Consider the following 25730-nt stretch of genomic DNA (forward strand, 5'->3'; position numbering starts at 1 on the left):
CATTTCCAATGATGACAGGGAAGGCTTTAAATGTCTCCCACTGTGGAGGAGACCTCTGGCTCTGCAACTGCCTGGGAGAGTCTAGGTCCCTGATGGAATGTTAGCTGGCCCTGTGGACATGCACCTAAACCACATCTTAAAATCTAGCTTAAAGCTTACACTTTGAGAAGCAGAGTAACAAGAACAGATTCTAGAGCTGATATTTGCAGGATGGCTTCCACCGGGTTTAAGGGAACATTTGTTCCTCTGATGAGACCTTAATCTGATGCACATTTCCAGCCATTCACTCCCCATCCCTCATCCACTCCTCCCCAGGGGAGAAAAAGTGACTTAGCTGATTGGTAAATTTGGGAGAGACTAAGTTCACACATTAATCTTCTTTTCAGCTCTGCCTGCATTCTGCCCCTGTGGAGGAGACCTCTGGTTTTTCAACTGCCTGAGAGAGTCTAAGTTGGTGATGGAGACTTAGCTGGCCTAGTGGACACATACCTAAACCATGTCCTGCAATCTAGCTTAAAGTTTACACTTTAAGAAACAGAATAACAAGAATAGATTCTAGAGCTGTGTTTAAAGCCTGGCTCCGGCCGGGCGCGGTGGCTCAAGCCTGTAATCCCAGCACTTTGGGAGGCCGAGATGGGCGGATCACAAGGTCAGGAGATCGAGACCATCCTGGCTAACATGGTGAAACCCCGTCTCTACTAAAATACAAAAAACTAGCCGGGCGAGGTGGCGGGCGCCTGTAGTCCCAGCTACTCAGGAGGCTGAGGCAGGAGAATGGTGTAAACCCGGGAAGCGGAGCTTGCAGTGAGCTGAGATCCAGCCACTGCACTCCAGCCTGGGCGACAGAGCGAGACTCCGTCTCAAAAAAAAAAAAAAAAAAAAAAAAAAAAAGCCTGGCTCCACCACCAATGAGCGGTGTGACCCTGGGCAAGTTGTTAGCTGGCACCCAGTAAGTGCCACATAAGCATCTGTTAAATACAAATCTCCATATGTCTACTTCCTTTATTTCTCAGTTAGTTCAGAACGTAAATGGGAAAGAAAGGTGTTATATATTGCCCCTATGTAAGTCCAACACAAAAGAATTTACACCTTATTTTTTTAATTCTAAGGCATGGGATATGCAATGGATTGAATGCTTATGTCCCCCTAAAATTCATGGGTTGAAGTTCTTACTCTCGATGTGATGCTATTTGGAAATGGCTTTGTGGGAGGTAATTAGGGTTAAATGAGGTCATGAGGGTGGGGCCCTTATGATGGGATTAGTGCCCTTTGAAGGAAGACACCAAAGCAAGCTCTCTCTCTTTCTCTCTGCCCTATGAGGACACACTGAGAAGATGGTCATCTGAAAGCCAGGAAAAGAGACTGCACCAGAACCTGACCATGCTGGCACCCTAATCTCAGATTTCCACCCTCCAGAACTGTTAGAAAATACATTTCTGATTTTTAAGCCCCAAGTGTGTGGTATTTTATTATGGCACCCTGAGCTAACGCACTCAGGTTAGGAAGCCTAAAGAATGGTTGTTTGAAAATAATAATAACAATGTGAAAAAGAAGGGCATAGGAAAAGAAAGTGGTCTACCAAATGCTATGAATAGATGATTTTTACGAATTCATTTACTCGCTCATTAACAAAATATATCTTTTTTTTCCTTTTTCTTTTTTTTTTTTAAGACAGAATCTCACTCTGTCATCCAGGCTGGAGTACAGTGGCACGATCTCGGCTCACTGCAACCTCCACCTCCCAGGTTCAAGGAATTCTCCTGCCTCAGCCTCCCGAGTAGCTGGGATTACAGGCACCCACCACCACGCCTGGCTTATTTTTGTATTTTTAGTAGAGACGGGGTTTCACCATCTTGGTCAAGCTGGTCTCGAACTCGTGACCTTGTGATCCACCCGCCTTGGCCTCCCAAAGTGTTGGGATTATAGGCATGAGCCACTGTGCCCAGCCTGAACAAAATATATCTTAAGCACTTGGTATAGTCTAGACATTGAGATACACACAATCATGAACTGGACAGAAATAGTCCCTACTGTTGCGAAGACCTCAGTTTAATGGAAGAGACTAGTAAACAGGCAATTGTAATTCAACATGATGGAAAAGTATAGGGTCCCATGGGATCTCATGTAAGGGCACTTGACCTAGACTTGGAAACACAGAAGCGGTTTCTTGGAGGTGAAAATTTCTAAGCTGAGCTTAGAAACACAGAGTTGGAGAGAGCCCATCCAAGTAGGGGAGGGAAAGTATTCCTAGCTAAGGGAACTGCATGAGCCAACAGGACAATTGGTGTAGCTGGAGCAGAGTGCCAGGCGGAGAGTGGGAGAGGTGATGCTAGACAGTAACATGGGCTGAAGCGTGAGGAGCCTCCTAGGCTGTACTAACAAGCTCGGAGTTTCATCTGTGTTCCCCCAGGAGCGCTGAAGGGAACTGACATCAGATTGGCCTTTGAGGAAGGCAACTCTAGTGGCAGAGTGGAAACCAGACTAGAACAGGCAAGAAAAGGAGCTAGAAAATATTTTGAGAGACAAAGGTGGGTTAGACAAGATGATGCCACATACCATCGTACTGAAAAGACTGTGCACTTTATAGACACTAGCTCTCTGTATACTCATATTGGTGGCACCACATACTAGGTGCTATCATTGCCCCCTGTATTTTCGGATGCAGAACTGAGCTACAACATGAATACTGCCTCCCTCTAGGGTTAGCTACTGCCTTTTCTCCGTGATCCCAAGGCCCCGTCTTCTCCCACCTGAACAGCTTTAGGAGCTCCCTACTGGTCCCTCTGTCTCTGCTCGTGCCTCCCTCCTATTTGCGATCAACCCTGGAACCAGAGTGAGCTTTTCACATGTGAATCAGATCATAACACTTTCCTGGGGGCAGTCCACGATGCCTTCCCTGCACTTAGAGTTGAATGCATGCTTCTCCCCATGAGGCCATGGGATTGCGCATCCGCCTCGCTCCTGAGCCCATCTCATGCTTCTCTCCCTCTTGCTCCCTACTCCAGGCCATGCTTCACCTACTTATATTTCTGCAGTGCTCCCAGTACTTTCTATTCATTCAGATCCTCCCCGGGTCTTGGCTCCTGCGTTGCCTTCTCAGACAGGCCCACCCAGACCACCCTATCCAAAAAACAACTCCAGCACATTTCACTGTTTCATTTTTTTCATAGGGCTACCACATTTGAAGTTATCTTATATACTTACTTTTGGTGGGGGGAGTGGGTAATTTTTTCTTTTTTTTTAGAGAGAAGGTCATGTCCTGTCACCCAGGCTGGAGTGAAGTGACATGATCACGGCCTTCTGCAGCCTGGACCTCCTGGGCTCAAGCAATCCTCCCACTTCAGCCTCCCAAGTAGCTGGGACTACAGATCGTACTGAAACACCAGGTGTGACCTGAAACACCAGGTGCCCAGCTAATTTTTTTATTTTTTTGTAGAGATGGCGGTGGTCTCACTGTATTGCTCAGGCTGGCCTCAAATGCCTGGGCTCACGTGATCTTCCTGCCTCGGCCTCCAAAATGCTGGGATTACGGGCATGAGCCACCACGCCCAGCTACATATTTGTTTGTTCACTTAATGACTATTTCCAGACTCTCCACACCCCACCTCCACTAGACCAATGTATCTAAGAGAATATTCTGTATTGGTGAAAATTTTCTGTACCTGCACTGTCCAATACGATTGTCACTAGCCCCAGGTGGCCATTGAGCACTTAAAATGTGGCAAGTGTGACTGCAGAACTGAATTTTTAGGTTGGTTTCATTTAATGAGTTTAAATCTAAATAGCTGGAGGTCGGAGGTAGGGCTGGCAAGATGGCCAAACAGGAACAGCTCTGATCTGCAGCTCCCAGCAAGACTGAGAAGGTGGGTGACTTCTGCATTTCCAACTGAGGTACCCAGTTCGTCTCACTGGGACTGGTTAGACAGTGGGTGCAGCCCATAAAGGGCAAGCAGAGGCAGAGTAGGGCGTTGCCTTATCTGGGAAGCACAAGGGGTCAGGGAACCCCCTCCCCTAGCCAAGGGAAGTCATGAGTAACTGTGCCATGAGGGACAGTGCTATCCAGCCCAGATACTATGCTTTTCCCATGGTCTTCGCAACCCACAGTCCAGGAGATTCTCTTGGATGCCTACACCAGGGCCCTGGGATTCAAGCGTAAAACGGGGTGGCCATTTGGGCAGACACTGAGCTAGCAGCAGCAGATTTTTTTCATGCCCCAGTGGTGCCTGGAATGCCAGAGAGACAGAATCATTCACTCCGATGGAAAGGGGGCTGAAGACAGGGAGCCAAGTGGTCATGCTAAGTGGACTTCACCCCCATGGAGTCCAGCAAGCTAAGATTCACTGTCTTGAAATTTTCACTGCCAGCACAGCAGTCTAAAGTCAACCTGTCATGGGATTGTCATTAGCCCCAGGTGGCCATTGAGCACTTAAAATGTGGCAAGTGTGACTGCAAAACTGAATTTTTAGGTTGGCTTGGTGTGGGGAGTGGCGTCCACCACTACAGAGGCTTGAGTAGGTGGTTTTCCCCTCATAGTGTAAACAAAGCCACTGGGAAGTTCAAACTAGGTGCAGAACCCACTGCAGCATGGCAACACCGCTGTAGCCAGACTGCCTCTCTAGATTCCTCCTCTCTGGGCAAGGCATCTCTGAAAGAAAGGCAGCAGCCCCAGTCAGGGGTATATAGATACAAGTCCCATCTCCCTGGGACACAGCACCTGGGGGAAGGGGCAACTGTGGGCGCAGCTTCAACAGACTTAAACGTTCTTGCCTGCCAGCTCTGAAGTGAAGATTCACAGCTCTGAAGTGAAGAAATCACAGAGAAATCTCTCTGAAGAGAGCAGAGGTTCTCCCAGCATAGTGCTTGAGCTCTGCTAAGGGACAGACTGCCTCTTCAAGTGGATCCCTGACCCCTGTGCCTCCTGATGGGGAGACACCTCCCCGCAGGGGTTAACAGACACCTTATATAGGAGAGCTCCAGCTGGCATCTGGCAGGTGCCCCTCTGGGACAAATCTTCCAGAGGAAGGAGCAGGCAGCAATCTTTGCTGTTCTGCACCTCCACTGGTGATACCCAGGCAAACAGGGTCTGGAATGGACCTCCAGCAGACCTGCAGAAAAGGGGCCTGTTAGAAGGAAAACTAACAAACAGAAAGCAATAGCATCATCAACAAAAAGGACACCCATGCAAAAACTCCACCCAAAGGTCACCAACATCAAAGACCAAAGGTAGATAAAGCCTTGAAGATGAGGAAAAACCAGAGCAAAAAGGTTGAAAATTCCAAAACCCAGAATGTCTCTTCTCCTCCAAAGGATTAAAACTCCTCACAAGCAAGGGAACAAAGCTGGATGGGAAATGAGTTTGACAAGTTGACAGAAGAAGACTTCAGAAGGTGGGTAATAACAAACTCCTCTGAGCTAAAGGCGCATGTTCTAACTAAATGCAAGGAAACTACGAACCTTGATAAAAGGTTACAGGAACTGCTAACTAGAATAACCAGTTTAGAAAAGAACATAAATAACCTGATGGAGCTGAAAAACACAGCACAAGAACTTCGTGAAGCATACACAAATATTAATAGCCAAATCAATCAAGTGGAAGAAAGGATATCAGACATTGAAGATGAACTTAATGAAATAAGCATGAAGATAAGATTAGAGAAAAAAGAATGAAAAGGAATGAATAAAGCCCCCAAGAAATATGAGACTATGTGAAAAGACCAAACCTACATTTGATTGGTGTACCTGAAAGTGACAGGGAGAATGGAACCAAGCTGGAAAACACACTTCAGGATATTATCCAGGAGAACTTCTCCAACCTAGCAAGACAGGCCAACATTCAAATTCAGGAAATACAGAGACCACCACAAAGATACTCCTCAAGAAGAGCAACCCCAAGTCACATAATCATCAGATTCACCAAGGTTGAAATGAAGGAAAAAATGTTAAGGGCAGCCAGAGAGAAAGGTCGGGTTACCCACAAAGGGAAGCCCATCAGACTAACAGTGGATCTCTCTGCAGAAATCCTACAAGCCAGAAGAGAGTGGGGGCACATATTCAACATTTTTAAAGAAAAAAATTTTCAACCCAGAATTTCACATCCAGCCAAACTTCATAAGCGAAGGAGAAATAAAATCCTTTACAGACAAGCAAATGCTGAGAGATTTTGTCACCACCAGTCCTGCCTTACAAGAGTTCCTGAAGAAAACACTAAATATGGAAAGGAAAAACTGGTACCAGCCACTGCAAAAACATACCAAAACGTAAAGACCATCAACACTACGAAGAAACTGCATCAACCAATATGCAAAATAACCAGCTAGCATCATAATGACAGGATCAAATTAACACATAGCAATATTAACTTTAAATGTAAATGGACTAAATGCCTCAATTAAAAGACACAGACTGGCAAATTGGATAAAGAGTCAAAACTCATCGGTGTGCTGTATTCAGGAGACCCATCTCACGTGCAAAGACACACATAGGCTCAAAATAAAGGGATGGAGGAAGATTTACCAAGCAAATGGAAAGCAAAAAACAAACAAACAAAAAAAAACAGTGGTTGCAATCCTAGTCTCTGATAAAATAGACTTTAAACCAACAGAGATCAAAAAAGAAAAAGAAGGGCATTACATAATGGTAAAGGGATCAATGCAACAAGAAGAGCTAACTATCCTAAATATATATGCACCCAATACAGGAGAATCCAGATTCATAAAGCAAGTTCTTAGAGACCTACAAAGAGACTTAGACTCCCACACAATAATAGTGGGAGACTTTAACTCCCCACTGTCAATATTAGACAGATCAATGAGACAGAAAATTAACAAGGATATTCAGGACTTGAACTCACCTCCGGACCAAGCAGACCTAATAGACATCTACAGAACTCTCCACCCCAAATCAACAGAATATACATTCTTCTCTGTACCACATAGCACTTATTCTAAAATTGACCACATAATTGGAAGTAGAACATTCCTCAGCAAACGCCAAAGACGGAAATCATAACAATCTCTCAGACCACAGTGCAATCAAATTAGAACTCAGGATTAAGAAGTTCACTCAAAACCATACAACTACATGGAAACTGAACAACCTGCTCCTGAATGACTATTGGGTAAATAATGAAATTAAGGCAAAAATAAATAAGTTCTTTGAAACCAATGAGAACAAAGATACAACATACCAGATCTCTGGGACACAGCTAAAGCAGTGCTTAGAGGGAAATTTATAGCACTAAATGCCCACAGAAGAAAGCAGGAAAGATCTAAAATTGATACCCTAATATCACAATTAAAAGAACTAGAGAAGCAAGAACAAATAAATTCAAAAGCTAACAGAAGACAAGAAATAAATAAGATCAGAGCAGAACTGAAGGAGACAGAGACACAAAAAAACCTTCAAAAAAATCAATGAATCCAGGAGCTGGGTTTTTTTTTAAAAAAATTAACAAAATAGACTGCTCGCCTGGCTAATAAAGAAGAAAAGAGAGAAGAATCAAATAGACACAAGAAAAAAATGATAAAGAGGATGTCACCACAGATCCCAGAGAAATATGAACTACCATCAGAGAATACTATAAACACCTCTATGCAAATAAACTAGAAAATCTAGAAGTAATGAATACATTCCTAAACACACACAACCTCCCAAGACTCAACCAGGAAAAAGTCGAATTTCTGAATAGGCCAATAACAAGTTCTGAAATTGAGGTGTAATTAATAGCCTACCAACCAAAAAAAGCCCAGGACTAGACAGATTCACAGCTGAATTCTACCAGAGGTACAAAGAGGAGCAGGTACCATTTCTTCTGAAACTATTCCAAACAATAGAAAAAGAGGGACTCCCCCCTAACTCATTTTATGAAGCCAGCATCATCCTGATACCAAAACCTGACAGAGACACAGCAAAAAAAGAAAATTTCAGGCCAATATCCCTGATGAGCATAGATGCAAAAATCCTCAATAAAATACTGGCAAACCGAATCCAACAGCACATTCAAAAGCTTATCCACCACAATCAAGACGGCTTCATCCCTGGGATGCAAGAGTGGTTCAACATACGCAAATCAATCAATGTAATCCATCACATAAACAGAACCAATGACAAAAACCACATGATTATCTCAATAGATGCAGAAAAGGCCTTTGATAAAATTCAACATCCCTTCATGCTAAAAACACTCAATAAACTACATATTAATGGACTGTATATCAAAATAATAAGAGCTATTTATGACAAACCCACAGCCAATATCATACTGAATGGGCAAAAGTCGGAAGCATTCCCTTTGAAAACCTGCACAAGACAAGGATGCCCTCTCTCACCACTCCTATTCAACATAGTATTGGAAATTCTGGCCAGGGTGATCAGGCAGAAGAAAGAAATAAAAGGTATTCAAATAGGAAGAGAGGAAGTCAGATTGTCTCTGTTTGCAGATTACATGATTGTATATTTAGAAAATCCCATCATCTCAATCCCAAAAACTCCTTAAACTGATAAGCAACTTCAGCAAAGTCTCAGGATACAAAATCCATGTGAAAAAAATCGCAAGCATTCCTATACACCAATAAAAGACAAACAGAAAACCAAATCATGAGTGAACACCCATTCACAATTGCTACAAAGGGAATAAAATACCTAGAAATACAACTTACAAGGGATGTGAAGGACCTCTTCAAGGAAAACTACAAACCACTGCTCAAGGAAATAAGGGAGGACACAAACAAATGGGAAAACATTCCATGCTCATGGATAGGAAGAACCAATATAATGAAAATGGCCATACTCCCCAAAGTAATTTATAGATTCAGTGCTATTCCCATCAAGCTACCATTGACTTTCTTCACAGAATTAGAAAAAAAAATACTTTAAATTTCATATGAAACCAAAAAAGAGCTAGTATAGCCAAGACAATCCTAAGTAAAAAGAACAAAGCTGGAGGCATCACGTTACCTGACTTCAAACTATACTACAAAGCTACAGTAACCAAAACAGTATGGTAATGGTATCAAAACAGATATATAGACCAATGAAACAGAACAGAGGCCTCAGAAATAACACCACACATCTACAACCATCTGATCTTTGACAAACCTGACAAAAACAAGCAATGGGGAAAGGATTCCCTATGTAATAAATGGTGTTGGGAAAACTGGCTAGCCATATGCAGAAAACTGAAACTGGACCCCTTCCTTACACCTTATACAAAAATTAACTCAAGATGGATCACAGACTTAAATGTAAGACATAAAACCATTAAAACCCTACAAGAAAACCTAGGCAATACCATTCAGGACATAGGCATAAGCAAAGACTTCATGACTAAAACACCAAAAGTATTTGCAACAAAAGCCAAAATTGATGAATGGAATCTAATTAAACTAAAGAGCTTCTGCACAGCAAAAGAAACTACCATCAGCGTGAACAGGCAACCTACAGAATGGGAGAAAATTTTTGCAATCTACCCATCTGACAAAGGGCTAATATCCAGAATCTACAAGGAACTTAAGCAAATTTACAAGAAAAAAATGAACAACCCCATCAAAAAGTGGGCAAAGGATATGAACAGACACTTCTCAAAAGAGGACATGTATGCAGCCGACAAACATATGAAAAAAAACTCATCATCACTGGTCATTAGAGAAATGCAAATCAAAACCACAATGAGATACCATTTCACACCAGTTAGAATGGTGATCATTAAAAATTCAGGAAACAACAGATGCTGGAGAGGATGTGGAGAAATAGAACACTTTTACACTGTTGGTGGGAATCCAAATTAGTTCAACCATTGTGGAAGACAGTGTGGTGATTCCTCAAGGATCTAGATCCAGAAATACCATTTAACCCAGCAATTCCATTACTGGGTATATACCTAAAGGATTATAAATCATTCTACAATAAAGACACATACATACGTATGTTTATTGCAGCACTATTCACAGTAGCAAAGACTTGGAACCAACCCAAATGCCCATCAATGATAGACTGGACAAAGAAAATGTAGCACATAGGCCGGGCGCGGTGGCTCACGCCTGTAATCCCTGCACTTTGGGAGGCCGAGATGGGCGGATCACGAGGTCAGGAGATGGAGACCATACTGGCTAACACGGTGAAACCCCGTCTCTACTAAAATAAAAAAAAAAAAAAAAATTAGCCGGGCGCAGGGGCGGGCGCCTGTAGTCCCAGCTACTCGGGAGGCTGAGGCAGGAGAATGGCGTGAACCCGGGAGGCGGAGCTTGCAGTGAGCCGAGATGGTGCCACTGCACTCCAGCCTGGGCGACAGAGTGAAGACTCCGCCTCAAAAAAAAAAAAAAAAAAAAAAAAAAAAAAAGAAAATGTAGCACATATACACCATAGAATGCTATGCAGCCATAAAAAAGAATGAGTTCATGTCCTTTGCAGGGACATGGATGAAGCTGGAAACCATCGTTCTGAGCAAACTAACACAGGAACAAAAAAACAAACACCACGTGTTCTCACTCATAAGTGGGAGTTGAACAAAGAGAACACATGGTGTTCACAGGGAGGGGAGCGTCACATACCAGGGCCTGTCAGGGGGTGGGGGGCAAGGAGAGGGATAGCATTAGAAGAAATACCTAATGTAGATGACAGGTTGATGGGTGCAGCAAACCACCATGGCACATGTATACCTACATAACAAACTTGCACGTTCTGCACATGTATCCCAGAACTTAAAGTATAATAATAATTTTAAAAATCTAAATAGTCATATGTGGCAAGGGGTCATTGTTTAGGCAGAGCCACCTAGAGTACCTGCTCTAAGCAGGAGCTGTGTCTGTTCTTGTATCCCCAGTGCATACAACTATGCCTGACATATAGTAGGTGATCAATAAACATTCCTTATGTGAGAGAAGAAAAATACAAACAAATGAAATCCCTTCTGACCATCTCTCAGCTCTGCTCCCCACTCTCACTGGAGGCCCTGAGGCCTCCTTCCATCCGGTTTTTGTTTTTGTTTTCAGCACTGACCTTAGGCATTTGGCAGAAACACCAGGTGCCAGGGCAGCAGAGTCAATTACTCCCTCCACTGCACTCCATTTGGAGGCAATACCCCCTGTGAGGAGGTGGGATGGTAATGAGGCCTTACCAGGCCCCAGTAAATGCTGCAGCTGTTTCCTATGCAGTCATTTGGGCTTTATGGAATGTGGAAGTGAGTGGCTTGGCCTATAAATCCATGTGAATCGCTTTGTCTATTCCTCCTCCTCCTCTCCTCCTCCTTTGTGTAATGTTGGAAGGCACAGAAGGGAGAACCAAGTCAGTGTTAGGTCAAGAAACTGAATTCAATTAAAGTGTTATTTGGACCCAATCTCTTTTAGGAAATGAACTCAGCATCGGGCTGAATAATACACATTTTGCAAGTAAGGGTTCCTCCTGGACTCCATTTAAGTAGAGAAAGATAATTCAGAACAGACATTCAGTCTGGTCTTGTTTCTACCTAGCGAGGATTTAGGATATCTACATTATCCCACAGCAATAAGACTTCTACTTCTCCCTGTAATGGCCCCAAATGATGATTGAGAAAGATATAGCTCCCAAGGCCTCTGGAAAATACCTTGTTAATTGTGCCCAGGATTGGTTGGGAAAACAGCAGACAGAGATGCTTTCAGATATTAACAAACATGGGACAAAAACCAGAAATGATGGTTGAAAGATGAGGTCAACTACAAAAGTGGCTCAAGTCGAACTTCCCAGAGAGTTCATGCTGTGCCATATGCAGTGGTTTCAGTTGGGGTCTGTTCTGGATGCAGTGGGTTCATTTGGGGGCTGTTCCGGATGCAGTGGGTTCATTTGGGGGCTGTTCCGGATGCTGTGGGTGCAGTTGGGGTCTGTTCTGGATGCAGTGGGTGCAGTTGGGGGCTGTTCTGCATGCAGTGGGTGCCGTTGGGGGCTGTTCCACATGCAGTGGGTGTAGTTGGGGGCTGTTCCGGATGCTGTGGGTGCAGTTGGGGGCTGTTCTGCATGCAGTGGGTGTAGTTGGGGGCTGTTCTGCATGCAGTGGGTGCAGTTGGGGGCTGTTCTGGATGCAGCGGGTGCAGTTGGGGGCTGTTCCGGATGCAGTGGGTTCATTTGGGGGCTGTTCCGGATGCCGTGGGTGTAGTTGGGGTCTGTTCTGGATGCAGTGGGTGTAGTTGGGGGCTGTTCTGCATGCAGTGGGTGCAGTTGGGGGCTGTTCTGGATGCAGTGGGTGTAGTTGGGGGCTGTTCTGGATGCAGTGGGTGTAGTTGGGGGCTGTTCTGGATGCTGTGGGTTCAGTTGGGGGCTGTTCTGGATGCAGTGGGTGTAGTTGGGGGCTGTTCTGGATGCAGTGGGTGTAGTTGGGGGCTGTTCTGGATGCTGTGGGTTCAGTTGGGGGCTGTTCTGGATGCAGTGGGTGTAGTTGGGGGCTGTTCTGGATGCAGTGGGTGTAGTTGGGGGCTGTTCTGGATGCTGTGGGTTCAGTTGGGGGCTGTTCCGGATGCAGTGGGTTCATTTGGGGGCTGTTCTGGATGCAGTGGGTTCAGTTGGGGTCTGTTCTGGATGCAGTGGGTGCAGTTGGGGGCTGTTCTGGATGCTGTGGGTTCAGTTGGGGGCTGTTCTGGATGCAGTGGGTGTAGTTGGGGGCTGTTCTGGATGCAGTGGGTGTAGTTGGGGGCTGTTCTGGATGCTGTGGGTTCAGTTGGGGGCTGTTCTGGATGCAGTGGGTGTAGTTGGGGGCTGTTCTGGATGCAGTGGGTGTAGTTGGGGGCTGTTCTGGATGCTGTGGGTTCAGTTGGGGGCTGTTCTGGATGCAGTGGGTGTAGTTGGGGGCTGTTCTGGATGCAGTGGGTGTAGTTGGGGGCTGTTCTGGATGCTGTGGGTTCAGTTGGGGGCTGTTCTGGATGCAGTGGGTGTAGTTGGGGGCTGTTCTGGATGCAGTGGGTGTAGTTGGGGGCTGTTCTGGATGCTGTGGGTTCAGTTGGGGGCTGTTCTGGATGCAGTGGGTGTAGTTGGGGGCTGTTCTGGATGCAGTGGGTGTAGTTGGGGGCTGTTCTGGATGCTGTGGGTTCAGTTGGGGGCTGTTCCGGATGCAGTGGGTTCATTTGGGGGCTGTTCTGGATGCAGTGGGTTCAGTTGGGGTCTGTTCTGGATGCAGTGGGTGCAGTTGGGGGCTGTTCTGCATGCAGTGGGTGCAGTTGGGGGCTGTTCTGGATGCTGTGGGTTCATTTGGGGGCTGTTCCGGATGCCGTGGGTGTAGTTGGGGTCTGTTCTGGACGCAGTGGGTGTACTTGGGGTCTGTTCTGGATGCTGTGGGTTCAGTTGGGGGCTGTTCTGGACGCAGTGGGTGTAGTTGGGGGCTGTTCTGGATGCTGTGGGTTCAGTTGGGGGCTGTTCTGGACGCAGTGGGTGTAGTTGGGGGCTGTTCTGGATGCTGTGGGTTCAGTTGGGGGCTGTTCTGGATGCAGTGGGTGTAGTTGGGGGCTGTTCTGGATGCTGTGGGTTCAGTTGGGGGCTGTTCTGGACGCAGTGGGTGCAGTTGGGGGCTGTTCTGGATGCAGTGGGTGCAGTTGGGGGCTGTTCTGGATGCTGTGGGTGTAGTTGGGGGCTGTTCTGGATGCAGTGGGTGCAGTTGGGGGCTGTTCTGGATGCAGTGGGTGTAGTTGGGGGCTGTTCTGGTTGCAGTGGGTGCAGTTGGGGGCTGTTCTGGACGCTGTGGGTGTAGTTGGGGGCTGTTCTGGACGCAGTGGGTGTAGTTGGGGGCTGTTCTGGACGCAGTGGGTGCAGTTGGGGGCTGTTCTGGATGCAGTGGGTGCAGTTGGGGGCTGTTCTGGATGCAGTGAGTGTAGCTGGGGTCTGTTCTGGATGCTGTGGGTTCAGTTGGGGGCTGTTCTGGACGCAGTGGGTGCAGTTGGGGGCTGTTCTGGATGCAGTGGGTGCAGTTGGGGGCTGCTCTGGATGCTGTGGGTTCATTTGGGGGCTGTTCCGGATGCCATGGGTGTAGTTGGGGTCTGTTCCGGACACAGTAGGTGTAGTTGGGGTCTGTTCTGGATGCTGTGGGTTCAGTTGGGGGCTGTTCCGGATGCAGTGGGTTCATTTGGGGGCTGTTCTGGATGCCGTGGGTGTAGTTGGGGTCTGTTCTGGATGCAGTGGGTGTAGTTGGGGGCTGTTCTGCATGCAGTGGGTGCAGTTGGGGGCTGTTCTGGATGCTGTGGGTGTAGTTGGGGGCTGTTCTGGATGCAGTGGGTTCAGTTGGGGTCTGTTCTGGATGCTGTGGGTGTAGTTGGGGGCTGTTCTGGATGCAGTGGGTGTAGTTGGGGGCTGTTTTGGATGCTGTGGGTTCAGTTGGGGGCTGTTCTGGATGCAGTGGGTGTAGTTGGGGGCTGTTCTGGATGCAGTGGGTGTAGTTGGGGGCTGTTCTGGATGCTGTGGGTTCAGTTGGGGGCTGTTCTGGATGCAGTGGGTGTAGTTGGGGGCTGCTCTGGATGCTGTGGGTTCATTTGGGGGCTGTTCCGGATGCCGTGGGTGTAGTTGGGGTCTGTTCTGGACGCAGTGGGTGTACTTGGGGTCTGTTCTGATGCTGTGGGTTCAGTTGGGGGCTGTTCTGGACGCAGTGGGTGTAGTTGGGGGCTGTTCTGGATGCTGTGGGTTCAGTTGGGGGCTGTTCTGGATACAGTGGGTGTAGTTGGGGGCTGTTCTGGATGCTGTGGGTTCAGTTGGGGGCTGTTCTGGACGCAGTGGGTGCAGTTGGGGGCTGTTCTGGATGCAGTGGGTGCAGTTGGGGGCTGTTCTGGATGCTGTGGGTGTAGTTGGGGGCTGTTCTGGATGCAGTGGGTGCAGTTGGGGGCTGTTCTGGATGCAGTGGGTGTACTTGGGGGCTGTTCTGGATGCTGTGGCTGTAGTTGGGGGCTGTTCTGGATGCAGTGGGTGCAGCTGGGGGCTGTTCTGGATGCAGTGAGTGTAGCTGGGGTCTGTTCTGGATGCTGTGGGTTCAGTTGGGGGCTGTTCTGGATGCAGTGGGTGCAGTTGGGGGCTGTTCTGGATGCTGTGGGTGTAGTTGGGGGCTGTTCCGCATGCAGTGGGTGCAGTTGGGGGCTGTTTCGCATGCAGTGGGTGCAGTTGGGGGCTGTTCTGGATGCTGTGGGTGCAGTTGGGGCTGTTCCGCATGCAGTGGTTGCAGTTGGGTTTGTTCCCGAGGATGTGAAGAAGACTTTGGGGCCTACTCTGAGAAGCTAAGTCCTGCTCTTATCATGAAGGGACAATAAATGCAACCATTGTATTTCCCAGGTCACACCTCTGAGAACTGCCAGTCACGTGGTCTCAGATGTATTTTCTCTGGTGCTTAGAAATTGTCCTTCTAAGGACAATGTCCTTCTAAGCACAAAGACTGGGGAAGTCTTTGTGTTATAGCAGGGGTCAGGGGTATATCCCCATATGCTGTCTGGACAATAGACAAGCTTCTGAATATCAGGTGCCCTAAAAGTTATAATAATTGGAATAATAGTTGCCATTTAGGAAGCCCCAACAAGGTGCTGTTTTCTGTGCAAGGCCATTTTCTACATTACCTCAGGGAATCCCCATGACAACTCTAAGCTACAGCTATTGCCGTTTTACATGTTAAAAAGGGTTGAGGGGATACAGAAGAGTTAAACCATCTGCCATGCTGGGGAGACCCCTGTGGAAGGAAGCAAGGATGGCCTCAGACCAACAGGAAGCAAGGACCCGAGGCCCTTATCCAACAACCCAGGAAAAACTGAATCCTGCCACCAACCATGTGAGTCAGCCTGGAAGCAGATCTGCCATGGACAGAGCTTTATCCTCCCCAGATTCACATGTTGAAGCCGTAACTCCCAATGTAATGGCATTTGGAGACAGGGTCTTCAGGAGATACTCAAGGTTAGATGAGGTCATGAGGTTGGAGCCTGAGGATGGGATTAGTGCCCTTATAAGAAGAGACCAGAGAGGAGAGTCTCTCTCTCTCTCTCTCTCTGTCTGTCTCTCTCTCTCTTCCCCCCACCTTCCCCCTCTCTCTCTCTGCCATATGAGGACACAGTAAGGAGGCAATTGTCTATAAACCAGGAAGAGACAGCCTTCACCAGAACCTGGCCATGCTGGCACCCTGACCTCTAAATTCAGACTGAGAAGCTCCAAACTTGTAACAAAAGAAATGTCTGCTTTTTAAGCCACCCAGTCTATGACATCTTGTTTTAGAAGCCTCGGGAGACTAAGACAGGATCATTCTAGTTAAGCCTTTATATGAGACCTCAGCACCAGGCACCAGCCAACACATCAAAGGCAGTCTTGTAAGAAACCCACAAGCAGAGGACCCAGGTAAGGCACACCTGGATTCCTGATCCACAGAAACTCTGAGATAATAAATGTGTGGGTTTTTTCAAGCTGCTGAGTTTAAGGGTAATTTGCTACACAGCAATCAATAACTGATACATCACACAACCCGGAAGAACCTCAGCTCTGATTCTAAATCAAGTCACACTGGCCCCAGAACCCACTCATTTTTGCGCTACATCACACAGAATTTCATGTTCTCTTCCTTCCTTTTCCCCAGAAGTTCTGATATAGGTGCCTCTTGCTCTCTGAGATGTCCAGCACTGTCCCTTTTCCTACTGCCCTGTCCACCATGAAGAAGAACAGAACCATGCCTGCTCCAGGAGGCAGCGCCACAGAGTGGAAAGAGGGCAGAATTTGGAGTTAGGTGATTAGGACTGGAATCTCAGTGTTGACAGAACATGCCCACTGTGTGACCTTGGGCAAGTCACTTCCCCAATCTCTGGATGCTCCCAGGTCACATCTTGAAAGGTCATTTCTTGCAAGATGAATAGAAAGCCTTTGTGTGGAGGGCTATACTCTGGGGAGTATATGCTTGTGGATAAAGTCCCTTCTCCTCTTTCGGCCTAACAAATGTCATGTAAGAGCAAGAAAGAAAAGTCAATGGGCACTTCCCAAGGAGGACCAAAGTCACGCCTGCCAGTCTGGAGTCCACCAGTGGACACAGTGCTCCCCAGAAGTGCTGTATTATGAGGCAAGAGGAGGGTCCTTGTTCAACCAGAACCAGAACCAAGGACCCAGACAATGTCTCCCACAAAGCCACATAGTGATCTTTCCTTCAGGATGTCTCCCCTAACACTGGCACATCCATGTCCGCCCACCTAGACTTCTCGAGATCAACTCTTATTTGGGAACCACAAGCGCCAGCCTTCTGTGTCATTTGCCTGGATAAAGTTCTTATTCACCTGCTATAAATGAGACAAGGTTTATTTGTAAATCTTCCCACATACAATTGAACCTCTCCACCCAAACACATTTCCAGCATCCTCATGCTGTGTGGGGATGAGAGGGAGTAAGGAGGCCTTCCACAAATGTGGCCAGGCTGAGAAACAGTTATCCCAAGAGAGGGCAAAAGCCCAAGGAGGCCACATCTACCCTCATTTCTACACTTGAATACCACACCAGTTTCTCCTACTCTGAATAAATTAACTCATTACCTGTCATGGCATAGTAATGTTCCTAACAAGCTGTCATGTCATATGAAAAAGTAGAATACAAAAATGTGGGAAGGAAGGAAGGAAGAAAGGAAGGGACAGAGGGAGGAAGGAAAGAAGAAGGAAGGGATGGGGGAGGAAGGAAAGAAGGAAGGAAGGAAGGAAGGAAAGAAGGAAGGAAGGAACAGAGGGAGGAAGGAAAGAAGAAGGAAGGGATGGGGGAGGAAGGAAAGAAGGAAGGAAGGAAGGAAGGAAGGAAGGAAGGAAGGAAGGAAGGAAGGAAGGAAATCATAAGGAAATGGTTCTCAAATACTGCTGTATCAGGAACATCTGGAGGGCTTCTTAAACCACATGGCTAGTCTACAACCCCAGAGTTTCCGAGTCGGTAGATCTGGAGTGTGGGGCTGAAAATTTGCATTTCTGGGTTCTGCTGAGGTTGCTGGTCTGGAGACTAGACATTGAGAACCACTGTAAGAAAATATACCAAGATTCGGTGGTCACCTATAGGAAATAGGTCGGAGCACAGTTGTTTTGAATGCTGCATAATACTATTCTGCATTGTGTAATATTGATAATAAAAGCATACATATTTTATAATTAGAAAAATCACATTAGTAGTATTATGGAAACAAAAAAGTTGTTCTTTACATATATGTGTATCAAAAGAGTCAATCCTCTCTGCTTCCTTTAATCTAAAATTCAAAAATAGACAACACTAATCCATGGTGATAGATATCAGAACAGTAGTGGCCTATGGGGGTGAAGATTGACCAGAAAGGGTCACAAGGGAACCATGTGGAGTAATGGAAATGTTTACCTTGACTGGCATGGTAGTTACCCAAGTGCATACACTTATCAAAACTAATCTACTTGTGCATTTAATATCCATGTTTCTCTCTATCAAATTTAACTCGAACAAACTCACTGTGATCAACAAAAAAAGTGCCGTTTTTATATACATACACATAATACAAATATTATATACACAATACCTATAATCATAACTGTGTAAAATTGATATGTACAGATGGATATTGACCAGATAATAACACAGCAAGTGAAAACAAGTAATTCAGAAGGGAGGTTGGAGTTTCATACTTACTTTTTTCATTTTTACTGTTATTATTTAAGCAAGAGATTTTTTTTTTTTTTTTTTTTTTGAGACGGAGCCTCACTTTGTCACCCAGGTGCGGTCTCGGCTCACTGCAAGCTCCGCCTCCCGGGAGCTTTCTCCTGCCATTCTCCTGCCTCAGCCTCCCAAGTAATTGGGACTACAGGTGCCTGCCACCACGCCCGGCTAATTTTTTGTATTTTTAGTAGAGACAGGGTTCCACCATGTTAGCCAAGATGGTCTCGATCTCCTGACCTCGTGATCCACCCGCCTCGGCCTCCCAAAGTGCTGGAATTACAGGTGTGAGCCACCGCAGCTGGCCGAGATTTTTTTTTTTTAAGTCAACTCCTATTCATGCTTCTGGTATTGTTTTGTGCTACCTTTCCAGGAAATGTCTTACTTCTGGTACCAATAACGGCTGAAGACAAAAGCGGAAGACTGGTACAGCATACATGTGTGTGCTGTGCTGCTCAGATCCCCCTGCAGAGGATTTTTGTTTTGTTTTTTTTTTCATTGCCTGGGCTTTTGGACTAAGGCACACCCTCCCTCAAATGCCTAAAGTGTTGGCTATCAGCCGGGTCCGGTGGCTCACGCCTGTAATCCCAACACTTTGGGAGGCCAAGGCGCACATATCACTTGAGGCCAGGAGTTCAAGACACCCTGGAAAACATGGTGAAATCCCATTTCTACCTGAAAATACAAAAATTAGCCAGGCATGGTGGCACGTGCCTGTAATCCCAGCTACTTGGGAGGCTGAGGCACAAGAATCACCTGAACCGGGAGGGCAGAGATTACAGTGAGCTGAGATTACACCACTGCACTCCAGCCTGGGCAACAGAGCAAGACCCTGTCTCAAAAAAAATAAATAAAGTGTTAGCTATTGAGGACTCGTAGCTAAAACACTCCTCAAGCATTGTCCTGAGCCAAGGAGCGTTATCTCACCCCAGATCATTCTCCCTCCCCAGGACAGCCTGTGTCCGAGGACCGTGAGGCAGAAGATCCCACCCCTTACCTCCCTGTGGATAATTCAGAAGGACGCTTCCAGTTTCAGAACTTCCCATAGGATTGGCTGAGGCCTCTTCCGAGCCTGCTGCCCTCACTCCCTCACAGTTGTTGTTGCTGAGAAGTGTCTCATAAACCTGTGCACAAATCTGCAATCTGAGGTCTGTTCCCCTAGGAAACCCAACTAGGAAAATTAGCTTCCCCATTGAACATAAAGTGCCCCATTAATAAGACAAAAAACCCTACAGCCAAAGCATGATGCACTAAGAAAAAAGCACAGCATGGCAGAGGATGTAGCAAAGAAGCAGTAATTTACACCTCTGTCCTGTCTCAAGAATGAATGAACAAATAGGTATCCTGCACCTGTCTCTATCTCTTACGGCATTTCTCACGTTGTCATCACAACAGAAATAATGTGTATGGAAGATCTGAGAACTGCTCCATTCTGGAATTATAGTCATTCTGGAATATGGCTATCTTAATCACAAAAGGCCACAACAATCAAACTAAAGTCATATGACCCGCCAAAACAGTTGAATGTCCAAAACCAGTTACAACTTCAGTTGCCACAAATCTGTTGCAATGTCTGGACATTGTCCACTACAATCTGCCTTTACTGGGCAGCTAGGACTTTACCCACCAGTCATTCATAGCCCCCTGGATCGCACCATCTCTTCATAGTACAAAATGTTGTCAGTCATTACAGTGGTGTGATTTTTAAGTGAGTAATCACTTTTTAAAGTTTTTTAAATTTCTAAAACTTGTGGTAAAATACACATAAGATTTACCATCTTAATTATTTTTTAAGTGTACAGGTCTGTGGCATTAAGCCATTCACATCGTTGTGCAGCCAGCACCACCATCCATCTCAGGAAGTTTTTCATCAAAAAACTGAAACTCTGGATCCCCTAAACTTCCCATCCTTCCTACCCTAGCTCCTGGTAGCCTCCATTCTACTTTCTGTTTCCATGAATTTGACTACTCTAGGTATTTCATATGAGTGTGGAATCTTAACAGTATTCGTCTTTTTGTGACTGGCTTATTTCACTCAGCACAATGTCCATAAGGTTCATCCATGTGGTAGCATGGGTCAGAGTTTCCTTCCTCTTTAAGGATGGATAATATTCTAATGTATAGATGTATCAAATTTTGTTTTTTCCATTCATCCATCAATGGACACTTGAGTTGCTTTTACCTTTTGGCTATTATGAGTAATGCTGCTATGAATATTGGTATATAACCATTTGTTGGAGTCTCTGCTTTAAATTATTTTTTGTATATACCCAGAAGTGAAATTACTGGATCATATAATAATTCTGTGGTTTTTTTTTTTTAGGAACTTGAGTACTTTTTTCCACAGTGGTTGCTCCATTTTATATTCACACTAACAATACATAAGAGTTTCAATTTCTCCACTTCCTCACTAACACTTATTATTTTGGGACAAGGGGGTATCTGTTTGTTTGTTTTGGATAGTACCCATCCTAATGGGTGCAAGGTTGTATCTTATTGCAGTGGTTCCCAACCTTTTTGGCACCAGGGATGGGTTTCATGGAAGACAACTTCTCCAAGGATGAGGTTGCAGGGAGATGGTTTTGGGATTAAACTGTTCCACCTCAGATCATCATGCATTAGTTAGATTCTGATAAGGGGCACGCAACCTAGATCCCTCACATGTGCAGTTCACAGTAGGGTTTGCGCTCCTATAAGAATCTAATGCCATGGCTGATCTGATAGGAGGTGGAGCTTGGGTGGTAATGCTCACCCACCTGCCACTCACTTCCTGCTCTGTGGCCCAGTTCCTAACAGGGATTAGGGAACCCTGTCTTATTGTGGTTTTAATTTTCATTTCCCTATTGATTTGTGATGTTGAGCATCTTTTCACGTGTTTATTGGCCATTTATATATCTTCTTTCGAAAAATGTCTATCCAAGGCCTTTGCCCAATTTTTGATCCAGTTGTTTGTTTTTGTCATTGCTGAGTTTTAGGCGTTCTTTATATATACCAGATATTAACCCCTCTCAGATATATGATTTGCAAATATCTTCCCCAATCCATGATTGCCTTTTCACTCTGATTATGTCCTTTGATGCACAAAAGTTTTAAATTTTGATGTAGTCCAGTTCATTTTTTCTTTTGCTGCCTGTGATTTTGGTGTCACGGCCAAGAAATGACTGCAAAATCCAATGTCATGAAGGTTTCCCCTGATTTTCTCTAAGAGTTTTATAGCTTTAGGTCATACATTGAAGTCTTTCAACTATTTGGAGTTAATTTTTGTATATAGTGTCAGGTAAGGGTTCAACTTCTTTTTTTTTTTTTTTTTTTTTTTTGCATGTGGATGTCCAGCTTTTCCAAAACCATTTGTTAAAAGATTGTTCTATCTTCACTGAATGTTCTTGGCACCCTGGTTGAAAATCATTAGGCCATATATGTGTGTGTTTATTTCTGGACTCTCAATTGTATTCCAACAGTCTATATGTCTGTCTTTATGCAAGTGATCACTTTTCATATTCTTTTAAAATAACTCTGATGTTCAGTCTTCTAGATTAAAGGTCTTCCACTCTAATCTGTTTCCACACCTGCTCTCCCAAAACACTTTACACTCCTTGAGTGCAGAGACCATGTCCTAGCTATCTTTGTCACCTCAGTACCTGACATCATGCCTGGTACATAGGAAGTGTCCCAAAAATATGTGACCCAAAATGGCAAAATCCTGGTGGGTGACTTTGTGTTCATCCCAGTCCCACTAAGTATTTCAAGGTGTCTTCAAAAGAAATTAAACTCTACAAAACACTGAAGCAGAATATTTCCCTGACCCCTTCACAGGTGGGAACTGGAGTGCAGGGGCACTGGAACTAGCCAGCTGCTTCGGCACTGACAGGAGCGAATTCCACTCACTCAGACCTGCTGGATTTCACCCATCACGGGAGGGGGAGCACGCAGGTGAGTAGGTGCAGGAGCCAGGGCAAGGACTTTTGGGCACCAACAGAAGCAAAACTTCATGCGGCCCCACAGCAGCATCTATGGGGAAGTGCCTGTGACCCCTGAGCCCCAGAAGGAGTGTTACAGTGCCCTTTTAGCTTTGTCGTCTGAGGACAGCTTAAGTGTTAACAGCTCGGTGGAGGGTCAGTGTGACAGCCTTTTACACCCGCACCCAATTTCTTGTCTGGCGTCCAGAAGGAATGAGGTTGCACAAACAAATTGAAGGTAGTAAATGAGGGGGATTTTATTGCTGATGAAAGTGTCTCTAAGTGGGAAGGGGAGCTGAAAAGGTGACAGATTGGGAAGGTAATCTTCCCCTGAAATCTGGCCATCCCCAGCCAAACTCTTCTCCAAAGCTACATCATCAAGCTGTCCCCCTGAATTCAAGCCACTTCTCTCTAATGTCCAGCCATAGTCTCTGATATCCAGCTGCTTCTCTTCTCTCTGCCAACTGAGCCTGGGGATTTTATGGGCACAGGATGGAGGGGTGAGACAGGCCATTGGCAGTTTTGGTAAAGGCAACATTCAAGCAGGAAAACAGGGATGTACGTTCTCACTTTGAGCTGAGGTTCCAGGCTTGAGGGTAGAGCCCTCACCAGGGACCTGCCCTCTTCTGCCCAGAGTTTCCCTGCCTCTTGTCCCTATCAACATTAACAAGAAATGTCTATTTTACTGAAAAATTCTTGGGGAGACAAGAAAGAAAGTTTACATTGTGCATAACATGGGAGAACTTCATAAAAGTTCCTTTAAATATTTTTCTTCTTTTCCCTCAAAGTCCTCTCTCTGCCAGCTACTTTGTTTTTCCTCCTTCTCTTCCTGTCCCTCTATCTCAGCCTCTAAAAAATATGTTCTACTGTCTCAAAACGATTCCATTTTCAGCCTCAGAGTGCCAACCCACTCAGCCAAATAAGAGCTTGGTGTCTGGTTAATGGAGTACAACCATCTATCTGCTCTTCAAACCTAACGCTCAGGAGCTCACACCCATTCTTACCCAAGCAGCAGATTCAAGTTTTCACCCATGATATGGTTTGGCTGTGTCCCCACCCAAATCTCATTTTGAATTGTAGCTCCCATAATTCCCACATGTTGTGGGAGGGATGTGGTGGGAGATAACTGAATCATGGGGGCAGTTTCCCCCCTACTGTTCTCCTGGTAGTAAATAAGTCTCATGAGATCTGATGGTTTTATAAGGGATTTCTTTCCCCTTTCACTTGGCTCTCATTCTCTCTTGCCTGCTGCCATGTAAGATGTGCCTTTTGCCCTCTGTCATGATTGTGAGGCCTCCCCCATCATGTGCAACTATGAGTCCATTAAACCTCTTTTGCATTAAAAATTACCCGGTCTCAGGTATGTCTTTATCAGCAGCATGAAAAACAAACTAATACAGCCCACCTCCACAGGTCTCCTGAAAGGTGAGGCAGACACTAAGGGAGGGTAGAATCTACTGCTAGAAATATTAGTTTCTCAGCCAGTCATGATGCCTCACACGTGTAATCCCAACACTACCAGAGGCTGAGGCAGGGGGATCACCTGGAGCCAGGAGTTTGAGACAAGCCTGGGCAACACAGAGAGACCCTGTCTCTACAAAAAAATAAGAGGAAGGAAAGAAGGAAGGAAGGAAGGAAGGAAGGAAGGAAGGAAGGAAGGAAGGAAGGAAGGAAGGGTCTCCATTGGTTTATAAACATGTACTGAATGAATGAATCAAGGTTATCACCATCAAGACTTAGTCAATATCAAAACACAGATGCTCTCCCACTGTTGCCCGGGCTAAAGTGCAATGGCGCAATATCGGCTCACTGCAACTTCTGCCTCCGAGGTTCATGCAATTCTCCTGACTTAGGCTCCTGAGTAGTTGGGATTATAGGCTCACACCATCACACCCGGCTCATTTTTTGTATTTTTAGTAGAGACAGGGTTTCGCTATGTTGACCAGACCGGTCTTGAACTCCTGACCTCATGATCAGCCCACCTGGGCCTCTCAAAGTGCTAGGATTACAGGCGTGAACCATCGTGCCTGGCCGATTTTTGACCATTATTACCTCCCTGATTGGGCCTCCAGCCCTGGTCTAATCTGTACTATCAAATGTGTCCGTCTTCCACACTAGTTCCACTGCTTCAATTCTGTCCTAAACACTGGAGGTTAAGGTCTCCAAAGAAATGGAATTGGAATGGAAAAAGAGTCTGTCATTATCTGAGCACTTACCAGTGAGCAGCTTAGCAGCACTAAGCTAGGTGCATCACAATGCTGTGTTTCAGAGCTCTTAACCAGCATGTTTGGGTTGAATACTGCTCAGCCATTCACAAGAAATGTGGCCTTGGGCAAGTCACTTAACCTCTGTGTGCCTCATTTTCTCATATAACATATGGAGATAAGAATAATACCTATTATAGAAGATTAGCTTGAGGGTTAAGTGAGTCAATACATGTCATAAATGCTCAACTAGTGTTAATTGTGGATGTTATTCCAACTCACATGCATTGTCTTCATTTAATCCTCACAAAAACCTTGCAAGACATTATTCTCTCTGACTTGTAGGTTTTACAGAAGAGGAAACAGGAGTTCAGATAAAGTAAGTAATTTGCCCACGGTTACTGCTATGGTCTAAATATCTGTATACCAGGCCGGGGGTGGTGGCTTACGCCTGTAATCCCAGCACTTTGGGAGGCCAAGGCAAACAGATCACTTGAATGTCAGGAGTTGGAGACCAGCTTGGCCAACATGGCAAGTCCCCATCTCTACTAAAAAAAAAAAAAAAATACAAAAATTAGCTGGGCATAGTGGTACGCTACTGTAATCCCAGCTACTTGGGAGGCTGAGGCAGGAGAATTGCTTGAACCCGGGAGGCGGAGGTTGCAGTGAACCGAGATCACACCACTGCACTCCAGCCTGGATGACAGAGTGAGAAGCCATCTCAAAAAGAAAAAAAAATTAGCCAGGTGTGGTGGCACACACCTGTAATCCCAGCTACTTGAGAGGCCAAGGCAGGAGAATCACTTGAGCCCAGGAGGTGAAGGTTGCAGTGAGCTGACATGGCACCACTACACTGCAGCCTGGGTGACAGAGTGAGACTCTGTTTCAAAAATAAAAATAAATAAATATTTGCGTCCCCTCCAAAATGTATATGTTGAAATCCCAACACCCCTAATAAGATGAT

This window comes from Macaca fascicularis, chromosome 2 (genome assembly GCF_037993035.2).
Source record: "Macaca fascicularis isolate 582-1 chromosome 2, T2T-MFA8v1.1".
Lineage (NCBI taxonomy): Eukaryota > Metazoa > Chordata > Mammalia > Primates > Cercopithecidae > Macaca > Macaca fascicularis.